Source organism: Pelobates fuscus, chromosome 2 (assembly GCF_036172605.1).
Source record: "Pelobates fuscus isolate aPelFus1 chromosome 2, aPelFus1.pri, whole genome shotgun sequence".
Taxonomy (NCBI): domain Eukaryota; kingdom Metazoa; phylum Chordata; class Amphibia; order Anura; family Pelobatidae; genus Pelobates; species Pelobates fuscus.
Window position 1 is genome coordinate 124253133 of NC_086318.1, and position 15488 is coordinate 124268620.

Consider the following 15488-nt stretch of genomic DNA (forward strand, 5'->3'; position numbering starts at 1 on the left):
TGACTTCTCTAAAGCAATCAGCATTTTTTTTCTTTACATTGTGCCAATAAATGTGATCTCAATAAGGTCACGGTTTACTGACTTATAAATTGTTATGTATATATTATGTTTATATTTGTGAATGGCATGACATTATCCTTCAAATAACAAAGCTTATATTTCTAGCCAGTATTACTTTAGTTGTACTGCACAATTGAAAATTACTGGCATGTAACAGTAATTTGCCTCCCTTTGTTACACAGGAAAAAACTGACAAAAGCCATTATTAGTATTATTATTATTATTGCGTCTGTATATTATCAAAACATGAAAATCAACACTACACCTATGTAATTAATTTACACTAACTATAATGTAATATTGTATATAGCATAGAACTTCACATTTTCAACCGTCATATATATCAGGGCTTAAATTTTGAAATTATATGCTACTGGTCAGTCTCTAAAATGTACTCAGCACTGCAAGCCATAGCATACATGCCAGGGGTAAATTTCTACTCGCCGAGATTTTCACGTGCCAAAGGCTAGTGTCAAGTGGGTATTTTGGGCTCTGTATATATATAATTATATATATGTATATAAATAAGGTAAAAATTATTATGGAATCCTCATTTTCTTGAGCTTTATATTGTAAGATTTTAGAATTTCCACAATAATATAATAGAATTTCCAGCTCAACATACATAATTCTCAGAATGAATGTGCCCAAAGTGGACTTTCCTGGTCCTACCTGAGATATGAAGATGGATGAATTATGTAACATGATACCTGTCTGTGTTGGTATACATGCCATGCTGGGAATTCTGGGAGGATTGAGGAAACTATATATTGGATTTAAAGTGCCCATGGTAAATTTTTCCCAGGGTCCTATTTAAGATAAACATGATCCACAACAGTAACTTTTCAACTTGTATAAAACTTTGTGGAGTTCTAGTGTGACTTTAAAATGTTCTCCCACCCCCCACCTGCCTTTGATACAGAGGGCTGACCATGTGACCACATGCAAATGTGTTAAAATGGAATACAAGACAGATAATTGCTAAGAGATTATCCCTACACACTTCCTTTCATAGCACGCCTTATCTCCTATTTGTCAATTTATCTTAATTGATTTTTACATTACACTTATCACTCAACATAAGCTTGCACAGATTAACCCAGGTCATATATAAACGGGCGTCTGTTTTTTTTGTTTCATCTACCAATAAAGAACATTAATATATTTAAATCTACATTGGTTTTATTTTCTACAAAAAAATAATTTTTATTTAAAAAAAAAATCTCTTATTTGAAAACCAGAGAGTGAACACACAAATTGCAAATATATTGCATGCCCCCTTAGCGTACAACGGGTTAATATGAATGAGTCATGCTAACCTTTTTTTCCTGTATTTATGTTATTCACATTAAGAGAAGGAACAGATAATCCCAACAAATATCTTTAAACATTGTTTTTTTTTCCTATTATAAATCATCATGACTCATTCTCCTAGCAATATCTTAAATACAGTATCAGAGATGGCAAGAGTTTATCTATGTCTGCTACAGATCACTACCATGATGCTTTGCTGGCAGAACATAATGGGAGTTGCTTGCTTTATATATTGTAAATATTTATATATTGTGTGTGTGTGTGTGTGTGTGTATGTAGATAGATAGATAGATAGATAGATAGATAGATAGATAATTAGATAGACAGATAATTAGATAGATAGATAGATTAATAATTAGATAGATAGATAGATAGATAGATAAATAATTAGATAGATAGATAGATAGATAGATAATTAGATAGATAGATAGATAGATAGATAGATAATTAGATAGACAGATAATTATATAGATAAATAATTAGATAGATAGATAGATAGATAGATAGATAGATAGATAGATAGAAATGAAGCAACTCCCATTATATATTTTACATGGTATAAGAAGTGCTGAAATCCAGAGACGATAATTCCAGGACCCTGGAGAGCTCCCATAGACTAGCAGCAGTTGAGTTGCTGTCTGCCAAGTAATAAAGCATTACTGCATCAAGGAAATGTAAGCAGTACTCAGTGTAACTGATCAATCAGACAACTGTCAACTAAAATTAACCCCTCTGGCTGAAAGCATTTTGCTTTGCCACTGATCCCTGAACCCTAATCACCACCTCCTAGCTACAGCAAAAACGAGTTCTGCAATAGGAGGGGGAGGGGGAGGTATATAATTGTATTATATTGATGTTGGAAAACAGCAATTTCTTGAGATTGGAAACAAGTGTTCAATTATTAGAGATCTATAAGAGAAAGACAGCTTATGTTAGCGGTATAATTCTCAGAGTGTGAAGAGGCATGCCAGTGCTAGTAGGATGGAGTCCCTGTATTAAAGGGGTATGCACACAGATTGCTATATAACACCAACACCTGTTGGGTAAGAGTGACTTTAATTGATGACGCTACTAACTGATGACTTTGCCACAGGATACAATTAAGACACTAGGCACATAATGAATGCACTTTTATAATGCAGCATTTACATCACAGTAACAGGACTGGATTTCTGTTTGGGTACAGGGACACTGTATTTTTAATGAAGCTTATTTCAGTTTGTGTATATTTCTAATCGCTGTACCATGATATATCTTCTAGCTAAGGAACAGGAAACACGATAAGAGATAGTCAATAGATGCACTGTGCATGGACCACGACTGAGTGTAGGTTAGCATTCACACACAGCCTGCTCTCACAAGGATTCAGAATCCTGCGGTTTAATTAGAATCTTACCATTACAATGTAACAAATATAAACAGCACATCCGCATGCAACATTCCATATATATTATCTATCTGCCGAAGTGACAGCATGTCACATCTCATTAGCTCTAGTCCTCACTGTCACCTAAGGAAGACAAGCCCATGGTGTAGATTACAGTACATGACCAGGTGACCCCAGGTGGATTACACTTTCCTTCCTAAGGCTGGTGGGGTGGGGGGCTGGGACAGCCTTAGGGCTCCTGGACTCCTTTCTATGGGACAGAACTGATGGTCTATAAGTACAGCATGCAGTATAGTGAACCCCCTTCTCCGCCTGCTGTAATGTATAATAAATGCACGGACAGCTCTGCTGCCCTGTTAATGCTGATACATAGTATTAACATCATTCAGGAGCTGATAGCACACACACAGCTCTGGGACAATATTCCAAGACTAAGCCAAGAAGCCAATGTACACAGGAGCTTGGGGATGAGATAATTCTGCAGGGTGAGGATCCCAGGCAAAAGGTGGGGAGGCAGCTAAAGGGATGATATAAGGAAGGTGGCACTCACCAAGTCCAGGAAATCAGCAGACAGAGCAGGCAGTGCTGAGCTCCATGTCTCCTGTGTGTGGCTGGTAGAGAGGAGGAGGAGGAGGAGGAGGATGTGCACGCACAGGTCTGAATCATTCACACTAAACCTGGGTCACGTGGGCCCAGCCACATATATAATGCATCAAGCTGCTCTGGCAAGAGAGGGGGGTCTTATTAATAAGAGTTGTGTTTGGCTGGAGAAAAAAAAAACATGGCTGCTGAGGGGTGTCAAGGGTTAATTGCAAAAGTCTATACAGTAGGTATGCAGGGGGTTATGATATAAAAAAAGGTGTAGCTTGTAAAACAGAGAACAGAAATGAAACCAGACGTCTGTGTATTGTGTGTAAGTAAAGATATCACCTGGTGGAGACAAATTAATCTGTCTAGTGCTAGGCTGCATTGAACCTGTGATACATAAGGGAATCTATTCACACCCAAACTGCTGACAGCCAGCTATGGCAGCAATAGGATGATAAAAGCTGTATACTATATCACAGGGGAGCTGACCTGTACACACCTGTGACCTGTGTATAGAATATGCATGTGGGAGTCACATAATAGAATCAAACCCAACCTCCCACCCCTTGTGGCTTTGAAAGTCTAGCAGGAGTTGGGATTTTTGTTCTGTAAACTTTGTAAACTAAAAAAAAAGATGCAATCTACAGTTGATACAAACATATATCTAAAAAAAACGATTCATGACAAGAAAACAAAACAAAACAGTTTGAAGCTATAATTTGCATCAGAGAGTGGATCTGTAATCATACTTTGTCTAAGGTGAGCAAAATCTATATGATTAGTTCTACAATAAGAATGTGCACTACTACAGTTTAGACTTGTGCATTAGGTATTGGTCAAATGGCAATTGGTCTGCATTTAGGCCGATTGGAGGTTTGGCTGAATTCTGTGTCTCTACAACACTATACGGACGCCCAATCCATGCAAACGCCTAGCATGGTGTACAAGCATATTCATTTGTTTTGGGATTCAGAGTTCCACTCAATGTGCAAGTGATGTTTAATGTGAAAAAAGATACTTAATAGCTGGGGACACACTCCCAAATGGTGATTTTATTCACAGACCACATGACTAATAAAGGCAAAATAAGGAGGAACAGCAAATAAAAATCTATATTTATGTATTACATATTTAATAAATATATTTTACCATTTATTGGTTACTTTTTCTCACTTGATTTTCAAACCAAATGGCAGATAAATGTACCTATCAGTGTACTTCATATAATATTTATATTGTGTATCTATTTCGTATTCCAGTGAATCGCTCATTTTCGAGCCCCATTTTTTCCTTCATCTGCATAGTTTTCCTGAATATTTTTCATGGGCGATGTTCTGATGAATAAACATGAATCAAAGGTCTTTAACTAAATGGACATATTTGGAAATAAGGATTCAGCCTCACAGAATTTGTCAGCTGTGCACAAGTATCCTACAATTTGTTAGGGAAACCGTAAAATGAACCCTTTTTATATCAGTGTCTTGGTACTACAATAAAAAGTAATATTAGTAGCAATATGTGTTTACTTTCTCTGTATAAAAAACAAGCCTAACCCTATATATATGTGTGTGCCTCGTTCCATTTAATTGGAAGACATTAAAAATGAATAGGATTCATAGTTAATAACAGAAAGCACAGTGACAAACAACAGGTTTGTCAAAGTTGAAAACCTTGCACATTTTTGCCCCAAGTTGAAAACCTTGCACATTTTTCAGTAAACAGTCCTTTGTAACTCCCTGTACTCAATCTAAGACTTCAAGGTAGTCCATGAGTTGGAGCTGCTTTCAGCCTGTTTGCGTGTCATTCTACTCGTTTTACTCGATGTAAAACTAGCTAAATAGGTCCATTTCAGACTGCAGTTTGTCTAACAGGTACATTGTCAGTCATTGTCAAAAATAAGGTTCTATAGAAACTGGCCAATAGATTTCAGTACACACAAGCTCTTTCGATAAAGAACAAGCTAGGGTCTGGAAATATGTAGGTAATGTTCAGAATTGTCTTTGGGTAACATGGGTAACTAGGTCATTGTTATGCACACTTACTGTAGGATGAACAGTTTTTGTCTTGTCATTGGTGACCTTACAATCTATGGATAGGTGTGGTAGTATAAATACAGTGGGACCTCGGTTTACGAATTTAATGCGTTCTCCGGGACATTTCTTATTGCGAAAAATTTGTAAACAGAAACACGGTTTCCCATCGGAATGCATTGAAAACCAATTAATCCGTTCTGGAGGTCAGAAAAAAGTCAAAATGAACTGGCATGGAAACCAATCCATAATGCAGAACACACAATAAAAGGCATGCAAACGATGAAGCTCAGCTCCCTACCTTTCCACAGTTTGAGAAATGCACCAAAAAGTCCCAAAACAACTGCAAACAATTTCCAGAATGGCTCCAAAACTCGATGCAAAAGCCACTCCAATACCTCCACACTCGACGCCACGTACTACCCACAGGCTCCAGCATGCAGAGCCGGTGCTATAAACCTTCCAGGTGCAATGCATCCTGGGGAACTTGCTTTGTATTGCGAAAAAAATTTGTAAACCGAGGCATTATTTTCAATGGATTTTCATTTGTAAACCGAAAATTATGTTGACTGAGTCATTTGTAAACCGAGGTTCCACTGCACATATACAGGGAGTGCAGAATTATTAGGCAAGTTGTATTTTTGAGGATTAATTTTATTATTGAACAACAACCATGTTCTCAATGAACCCAAAAAACTCATTAATATCAAAGCTGAATAATTTTGGAAGTAGTTTTTAGTTTGTTTTTAGTTATAGCTATTTTAGGGGGATATCTGTGTGTGCAGGTGACTATTACTGTGCATAATTATTAGGCAACTTATCAAAAAACAAATATATACCCATTTCAATTATTTATTTTTACCAGTGAAACCAATATAACATCTCAACATTCACAAATATACATTTCTGACATTCAAAAACATAACAAAAACAAATCAGTGACCAATATAGCCACCTTTCTTTGCAAGGACACTCAAAAGCCTGCCATCCATGGATTCTGTCAGTGTTTTGATCTGTTCACTATCAACATTGCGTGCAGCAGCAACCACAGCCTCCCAGACACTGTTCAGAGAGGTGTACTGTTTTCCCTCCTTGTAAATCTCACATTTGATGATGGACCACAGGTTCTCAATGGGGTTCAGATCAGGTGAACAAGGAGGCCATGTCATTAGATTTTCTTCTTTTATACCCTTTCTTGCCAGCCACGCTGTGGAGTACTTGGACACGTGTGATGGAGCAGTGTCCTGCATGAAAATCATGTTTTTCTTGAAGGATGCAGACTTCTTCCTGTACCACTGCTTGAAGAAGGTGTCTTCCAGAAACTGGGAGTTGAGCTTGACTCCATCCTCAACCCGAAAAGGCCCCACAAGTTCATCTTTGATGATATCAGCCCAAACCAGTACTCCACCTCCACCTTGCTGGCGTCTGAGTCGGACTGGAGCTCTCTGCCCTTTACCAATCCATCCATCTGGCCCATCAAGACTCACTCTCATTTCATCAGTCCATAAAACCTTAGAAAAATCAGTCTTGATATATTTCTTGGCCCAGTCTTGACGTTTCAGCTTGTGTGTCTTGTTCAGTGGTGGTCGTCTTTCAGCCTTTTTTACCTTGGCCATGTCTCTGAGTATTGCACACCTTGTGTTTTCGGGCACTCCAGTGATGTTGCAGCTCTGAAATATGGCCAAACTGGTGGCAAGTGGCATCTTGGCAGCTGCACGCTTGACTTTTCTCAGTTCATGGGCAGTTATTTTGCGCCTTGGTTTCTCCACACGCTTCTTGCGACCCTGTTGACTATTTTGAATGAAACGCTTGATTGTTCGATGATCACGCTTCAGAAGCTTTGCAATTTTAAGAGTGCTGCATCCCTCTGCAAGATATCTCACTATTTTTGACTTTTCTGAGCCTGTCAAGTCCTTCTTTTGACCCATTTTGCCAAAGGAAATGAAGTTGCCTAATAATTATGCACACCTGATATAGGGTGTTGATGTCATTAGACCACACCCCTTCTCATTACAGAGATGCACATCACCTAATATGCTTAATTGGTAGTAGGCTTTCGTGCCTATACAGCTTGGAGTAAGACAACATGCATAAAGAGGATGATGTGGTCAAAATACTCATTTGCCTAATAATTCTGCACACAGTGTATTTACATATACACTACAGTTTTGGTTTAAGTAACACGTTTTGTTTATTTAAAGGACCACTCTAGTGCCAGGAAAACATACTCGTTTTCCTGGCACTAGAGTACCCTGAGGGTGCCCCCACCCTCAGGGACCCCCTCCCGCCGGGCTCTGGAGAGAGGAAGGGGTTAAACTTACCTCTATTTCCAGCGCCGGGCGGGGAGCTTTCCTCCTCCTCTCCATCTTGATCGCGACGTCATCGGCTGAATGCGCATGCGCGTCAGGAGCCGCGCTCGCATTCAGCCGGTCGCATAGGAAAGCATTTACAATGCTTTCCTATGGACGCTTGCGTGCTCTCACTGTGATTTTCACAGTGAGAATCACGCAAGCGCCTCTAGCGGCTGTCAGTGAGACAGCCACTAGAGGATTTGGAGGCTGGATTAACCCTTCTCTGAAACTGCTATGTTTATAAAAAAAAAAAGGGTTAATCCTAGAGGTACCTGGCACCCAGACCACTTCATTAAGCTGAAGTCGTCTGGGTGCCTAGAGTGGTCCTTTAAGCTTGCATTTGAATGTTTTTGCTAAATACTCATGGCCATTGTTCAGTAGATTATCTGTACACTAAAATGCTACCTATCAGCAAGATATACATAGACACATACACTAATATTGGTTGAATTTACATTATAGACATAAATCAGTGTGAGCTTTGTCTGCAATATTCTGTTATTTGGATACGTATAGAAAGTTCAAAGTGATAGACATTTTATTATATAGGTAACATGCGGATGTAAGCTCGATTGAGCAGGGTCCTCTTCAACCTATTGTTCCTGTAAGTTTATTTGTAATTGTCCTATTTATAGTTAAATCCCCTCTCATAATATTGTAAAGCGCTACGGAATCTGTTGGCGCTATATAAATGGCAATAATAATAATAATAATAACCCATTCTACACTATTTGCTATACCTGAGTGACAGTTTTTCTATACATGATTGTTACGTGCCTATGTCCTTATTATGTGAGTGTCAAGAGATATTATTAGGATCTGTGACCATACATTATCTTTGTAAAATTGAATAAATAAACTATAACTAACCTGGTCTTCACGTCATTATTCTATGGGTATTGTTGCCAAGTGATATCATTGGATACAAACAATGGGTTTGGTGTCTCTTGTACAATGGAATGCTAAAAACTAATAACAAAATGGAAATCCAAGATTGTGATTAGCTGATGGGTTTCTGGAGTAATTATTTTGTTTTGTTTTTTACCAATACCTGATAATATAGTTTATTTAATAAAAAACTGAATATTCAGAGATATAGTCAATATGTAGGTAACAGCTTGTTGATCGAACACGAAACCTGATTGTCATTTTGAAGACAAGAAGGAATATTTTTCTATTTTGTGGAAATCCACTTCAAATTAATTTTTTTTCACCTTCTTGTGGATCAACAGCAGAACTTGAGATATTGAAAGGTGATGGACTTGTGTTTTACAGTAGCATATATTATTATGTAGTTATGCAATTAGTAAGTACAATTCTACTACGTTTGCATCCACACTGAGAATGGTATAACCCTCAAACTAATATTTGCTGTCAATTGCTTTATAGCAGGCAGGGGTGCCCAAAGGGTAGAACCCCAGATGTTTTAAAACTAAATCTTCTATGATGCTTTGTCATTCTAAAGGCATGCAAACCATTATAAGAGTTGTGGTTCGACAACATCTGGGGATCTACTTTTTGAGCACCATTGCTTTTAGCTTTGTGAGATAAAAAAATAATATTATTAACTTGTGCATTTATTGTCAATGAGTTCATGAAATGTTAATGCATCATGTATTGAAGGTATTTCTATATATATATATATATATATATATTCATCTGTATTTATGGAAAACAAGTAGGCGGCTAAGTTAATATCACTATAAATTTGAGAGATGTATTTGCCCTGTAAGGCTGCTTTTAAAGGTCAAATGGATCAAATAACTGTAATAATATACTGTATTTCTTGAATGCTGCGCATAGTTTTTACAGATGAAGTATTGTATAATATGATGCAAGAAATTTGGTGTTAACACATTAAATGTAACCAGGTTAATTTATAAAAGTGTCCATTTCTATTTAGATCTGCACTTTTTGGAAAATTAAAAAAATAGGATACACTCTTCACACATACAACTTTTCAGCAAATCAAAGTGCTTTAGGGGTCTGGAGTGTTCCTTTAAGGCAATACATGCTGATTATTTCAATTATTAATAATTGTAGTGTTAATGGATTAATCTAATGACACGTGGTTTAGCTTTGAAATCTATTTGTTTTCTGTGGTTGTTCTGCTGGTATATTATGTGAGTTGCATCTTAAACATTCTAATATACCCAATGGAAAATATCTGCTAAACTCTCATTACACACCTGTAACTGTTTTACTGATGCTGTGATTTTAATTTTTTTTTGTCAATCTTTATTTTGAAAGTGCAAGTGGGAACATAGATGCGCACAGTGCCACGACAACAGCTGCATGCAAAGCAATTATTAACATGGAATTAACAGGGACATGGCAAACTGTATATTACATGTGCACAATTTTTTGTTATTTAAATTCTTACTGCGTGCTTAATCCACCAAAAGTACTGGCTGTGTGCTAGCAGGAGCATGGTTAAAATAACATCGTACAATACACAACATCCAGATCCAGAGGTATGCCCCTCCTCGTACCCTCCGCTCTGCCCGCGACCACCTCCTGACCGCTGCTCGCACCCGTACGGCCAACTCACGCTTGCAGGACTTCTCACGGGCGGCTCCTCTCCTATGGAATAACTTGCCTACTGCCATCAGACTCTCCCCTAGTCTTCAATCATTTAAGAAGGGCCTTAAAACCCATCTCTTCAGGAAAGCGTATGGCCTCCCAGAGTAATCTCTCCCTTACATACCTGTCGCTTGCTCTCCTATGGGATAGTGCTTTGCTCTCTCCTCCAGCTCTGCTTCACTCCTACTTGATATTTCCTATCCTAATGTTTCTAATACCCCACCTCCTATAGACTGTAAGCTCATTTGAGCAGGGTCCTCTTCAACCTATTGTTCCTGTAAGTTTTCTTGTAATTGTCTTATTTATTGTTACATCCCCCCCTCTCAAAATATTGTAAAGCGCTACGGAATCTGTTGGCGCTATATAAATGGCAATAATAATAATAATAACATAAGCCATTATTGTGAATAGTAGTATGAACTAATGGATTAAGAGTTTTATATGTCGAGAGGGTAAATAAAAATAAAAGTAAGTAAATTTGAACAGCGAAGACTGAGCCCACTATCCCTATAAGAAGTGGTGTAGGGTAGAATTTTGATTTAAGGGGTAGCATAGTCTATGTGCCTCGTGCCGTCTCGAAATGTAAACATATAAGCCACAGCAGTTTGGCTAGAGGTTAGCACTCACGGTAGAAGCACAGTTACAAAAGAGGTGAGTGAGTGAGTGAGTGGAGGGGGGTAAAGGAGAATAATCCCCATGCCAGTGGGTGTATTTAGAGTATGGGGATGCATCCCAATGGGCTGTCATTGTGGTGATAGCGTATTGGTGCAGTGATACAGTGAGGTTATGTGTAACTTCAGAAGAAAGAAATATCAAAACAAACTAAACATAACAGAGTCACTGCAGGTGGTCTTGGTCAGTACAGGAAACAGCGGTAGTTGCAGGGCTACCCCTTGGCGCGGCAGGCACAAACAGACGAACCTTCGAGGGATCCCAGGCAGACGACTGTGGGTCCGGAGCTGTATATGGCAGACCTTCTGCGGCAGCGGACAACCTGATTTTCTGTAGGGTGCTGGGTGTAACCGAAGCCTTCAGTACTTTCAATGTCTCGGATTCGTGGAGGATCAGAAGACTTCTTGGTGCCCCCCATCTTTAAGGCACCTTGTGTTTTGTAAGTTCCAGAGTTAAGGGTCTCAGGGTCCTTCTCCAGTCCAGGGTAGCTCTGGATAGATCTGGGAAGAATACCAGCTGGTGTTCTTCAAAGGAGTAGGGTGACTTATTGCGAATGGCGGTCATGATCACCTGCTTGTCAGGGCTGTTTTGGAAGCAGATTATGATGTCCCTGTGCACTCCTGTTGAACTTGCCGGAGGAGCTGGGAGCCTGTAGCATCCGTCCAGAGTCATTAATTTGGCTTGTTTGGCAGAGAATAGTTGGGCTAGAAGCCTCTGGAACAGGTGAGGTAGTTCAGCTGTGGCGATATCGTCGGGAAGGCCTTGCACCTTTATGTTCTTCCACCACCTCCAGTCCTCCATTGCCGCCATGCGATACTGTGTCTGCGCCTGTTCGCGCCGTAACGTGGAGAGTTCCCATTCTAGGGTAGTAAGTCGTGTCTCGTGGCAAGCTGTGGTAACCTCTGTTTCGTGTAGGCGGGCCGTTACTCCACTGATCTCTTCTTTAAATGCAGAGATGTCAGCAGCAATATTTCGGCATAACTCGTCTAGGAGGGCCTTCAGGGTACCTTCCGTCACTGGTGTTCCAGATTTTCGATCAGACTGTATAGCAGCTTGCTTGTCTCTAGTCTTTACCTCCAGTTCCCTCAGATCATGTAGGAACGTTTCACTGGACGAGCAAGACGGCCCATCCGAGAGAGGCGCCATGACAGGCCTCGTGGAGCTTTTGTGCCAACATAAGTGATCACCGATATCGGTGGTAGTTGGGGGCTCGTCTGCCCGATATTTCTTAGACTTACGCCCCACTCAAGCTGGAGACAACAGCTCTCTCTTGGGCAAGTTTTGTGGGTCCAAACTAGTGAACTAGCTGTTTTAGCTCGTGGCTTAGCCAGAACTCCCGCATTCGATCAGTCAGGCAGTTGGCTCTGCCCTCCCTGATGCTGTGACTTGTCATAGAAACACAGGCTGGCAATGCAAATGAAAACCAATTAAGCCATCCTGTGTAAAGATTAAGAAATATCTCTGTTATTGAGAACCAATGTAGCCTTGCGTGCATGCTTGGCATTCTTGAAATACTTTATTGTGCTACCCTTAACTGCATTGTAATTTTAATCATTTATATAGTGCCAACCCATTCTTCAGGGCTTTACAATCATTAACTGGCTAAAATATATAACAGCGAGAAATCAACACACAAGGTCAAAGTTGGAAGACACAAGAGGTGAAGCAACCTGACAGCCTATTGGAAGACAATTCTAGATGTCTACTATCCTTTCCATAATGTAATTTTCATGGAATTTCTTATCAGTCTTTTACCTTCTTCCAGTTTAAAATAACACTATCATATTTCTAACTTCACTTTATTGCCATTATATGTAATCCCTTAAACAGACACGCTTAGCACAGTAACCAATACATTTGGGGCCTAGCCCCCCATTTGTGATCAAACCATGTCTGACAAAAAATGGAACAATCCAAGCAATCAACACCTAGTCCTTCTGCTGCCTCTCAGATAACAGTGAAGCTAAAAAAAGGCGTCTCTCAGAGTACAAAACCCAGCACTCACAGCCACCCCTACATCGTTTATGAGGAGATTTCCTCAGACAGAGAACAGTAACAAAGATTTGTAGCAATTTATCTACTAATGACTCTCCAAAGTCTTATTAAATGGTATCATGTATATGAAAAGGTCTATGTAGCATAGAACCCACACAGCGCTTAGAGCAATTTATTAATGGGATGTGTACATGATGGTAAAATGACTTGAGGGAGAAAAAGCTGTAAAATCTGTTATTTCAGTTTTTTTTGTGGTGGTGTTTTTTTTTTGTAAGGTCGCTACATGTCAAGTAGTAATAATTCTTGTCTAACTTTAATATCCGCACACATACAGTAAGCTTTTAGTGGAGGTTGCTGCATGCACAGTATACATGCACGAAAGCCCCTTTGGTACCAGAAACACAAAAAAAAGCAAACTGTTAAGTGTAAGAGCAAGGTAGCGCTGCGCTAGCAGTGTCTGACAGAATGGGTAAGTTTAAATAACACTACGGTTATTCAAGCTCTTAAAACTAGGACAACTCACAAGGGATAATAGTAAGTGCAACAGAAATTGTGATTTCCGGGATAGAAACACCACAGACCGTCAGCATATAATAAAACGAGCCTTATCGTGTTTACAATCTTTAGTTAGGCAGCTGTGAATCTTGAATCTGAAGCTAATAAATTGTTTGTTTTGGAAGAGTAGTTATTGCAATATCCTGTGTGGACTAAGATACATTTTCACTAGTTTTCAACAGAGATTATAGAGAAAGGTTACGTTCTTCCACTGTTGACAAGAAAGAGTACATCTGGATATAGTTTAACATTTGCAAAATTTGGTTCTATACATTGTTTAAGCAGACAGTAATGGTAAATAAAGTGTTTTAGTGCTCTGCATTCATTTTCAGACAATGCTGTTCCTTCTAATCCAATTAAAGGCTTTTTCGCAGGTTTCATACATTTCTCTATATATTTGGTGCTTTAGAATAACGATCTCGAGTCCTGGTACTCTACCAGCTAAAAGTCAGTGACCTAAAATGTAACATTTTCCTCAAATCCTTGTTTTATTAAATAATTCTGTGGGTGTATCTTTTCAATTAATATGAAATTATTGAAATACCTGTATCATGCTTTTGAATGTATATATTGTTTCTGGGAGTCTATCAGTTTAAAAAAAAACCTTTGTTATTTGATATGATCTGTGAAATGATCTGGGTCCATGTGGAAAGGGGACAGGGCTGTACACAAATACAACAATGCAGTGTCAGTGTGAATACACCGCAGGCTGACTGACAGCCTCCAGATCTGCCGCAATCAGGGCAGGCTATGTAGAGAGCACCGCTAAAATCACTCAGTACAAGGTCCTAATGATGCTCCTGCACTATGCTGGCTGGGGATAGATGGGGAACAAAGTTGTTAAGGTAAGACAGGGACTAAATTAGTTTTCAAAAAACAATAAGGAACTGCACTCAATCCCATCACTCTGAGCCAGGGTGCAAGCACCAGTTCCCAATATCAATATGCATAAAGTACAAAAGGGTTTAAGCACTCCTGAGTTCAGAAAGGCAATTTATTGAAGCCCAATGCAAAACAACGTTTCAACCTACATGGTCTTTGTCAAACTGCATGCGCATTAGACACTCCCCATAGAAAAGCACTGCTTCAATGGTTTCCTATGGGATTTTCACTGACGCTTGATGTCCTCGATGCAGAGCATGTGGATGTCCAGCATCAGCTAGGCGACCAAAAGTCTCTAAAATTGCAATGTTTTACATTGCAGCACTAAGGGCAATAGGGACACAGAACGCAGACCACTTCAATGATCTAAAGTGGCCTGGATACATATAATGTCCCATTAAGCACTCTAAATATTGTGGACTACATCTGCCCTAATGCTTTTCCAGCATTATGGCTCTAAGAGCATTATGGGAGATGTAGTCCAAAACATCTGGAGTGCCAATGATTACCTATCCCTGGTCTAGAGTTTTATAGTATTTTGATCAATCCCATGTAGTACTGGGTGTCATCTGCCATGATGATGCTGTTCTTAAAAGCGCAAAATAATTTAGTTTATAAAATAAGAAATGCAACTTGTTTTCTTTAAATTGACATTTCCAATTGTGTTCGGGTGCAGGGACTTATATTATCAGGAATCAGGTGTATAGTCTGATGTATAATAAGTAGTTATAATGAGGGAAAAATACATAATCAATGTTTAATTATCGAGTGTGTGCCGTAAACAATAGGTAGAGTGTAATGAGCATTTAATTTTCACTGTGTCTGTTAACTGAAGCTCATTTAAGGCTAATTTTAATGTTCTCCAAATTGATGTTAGGATACTTGGGAATTCTATTAATATGTTTAACTACAGTTCTAGTGAGGAATTATTATTTTTGGCTATTATTAGTATTCCTTTGGTTAAAGTTTCCATTAAGTCTTTGTCTAGTTGTGAATGAGCAAATATACACTGTATTTGCAATACCATACATAGAATTGAATCTTAATTTTAGAAGTAAGAACAATTGAGCA

The 15488-nt window shown here is 38.9% G+C and overlaps 1 protein-coding gene across 1 annotated transcript in view; it reads right to left on the reverse strand.

The window, feature by feature from the left end:
* SLC7A14 (solute carrier family 7 member 14) overlaps positions 1 to 3375 on the reverse strand; it is a 105530-nt gene extending 102155 nt beyond the window's left edge. The window contains exon 1 of the mRNA XM_063442660.1: positions 3312 to 3375. The gene's annotated coding sequence lies outside the window, so the exon portion shown is untranslated. The remainder of the gene's footprint in view (positions 1 to 3311) is intronic.
* Positions 3376 to 15488: the final 12113 nt, after the last annotated feature.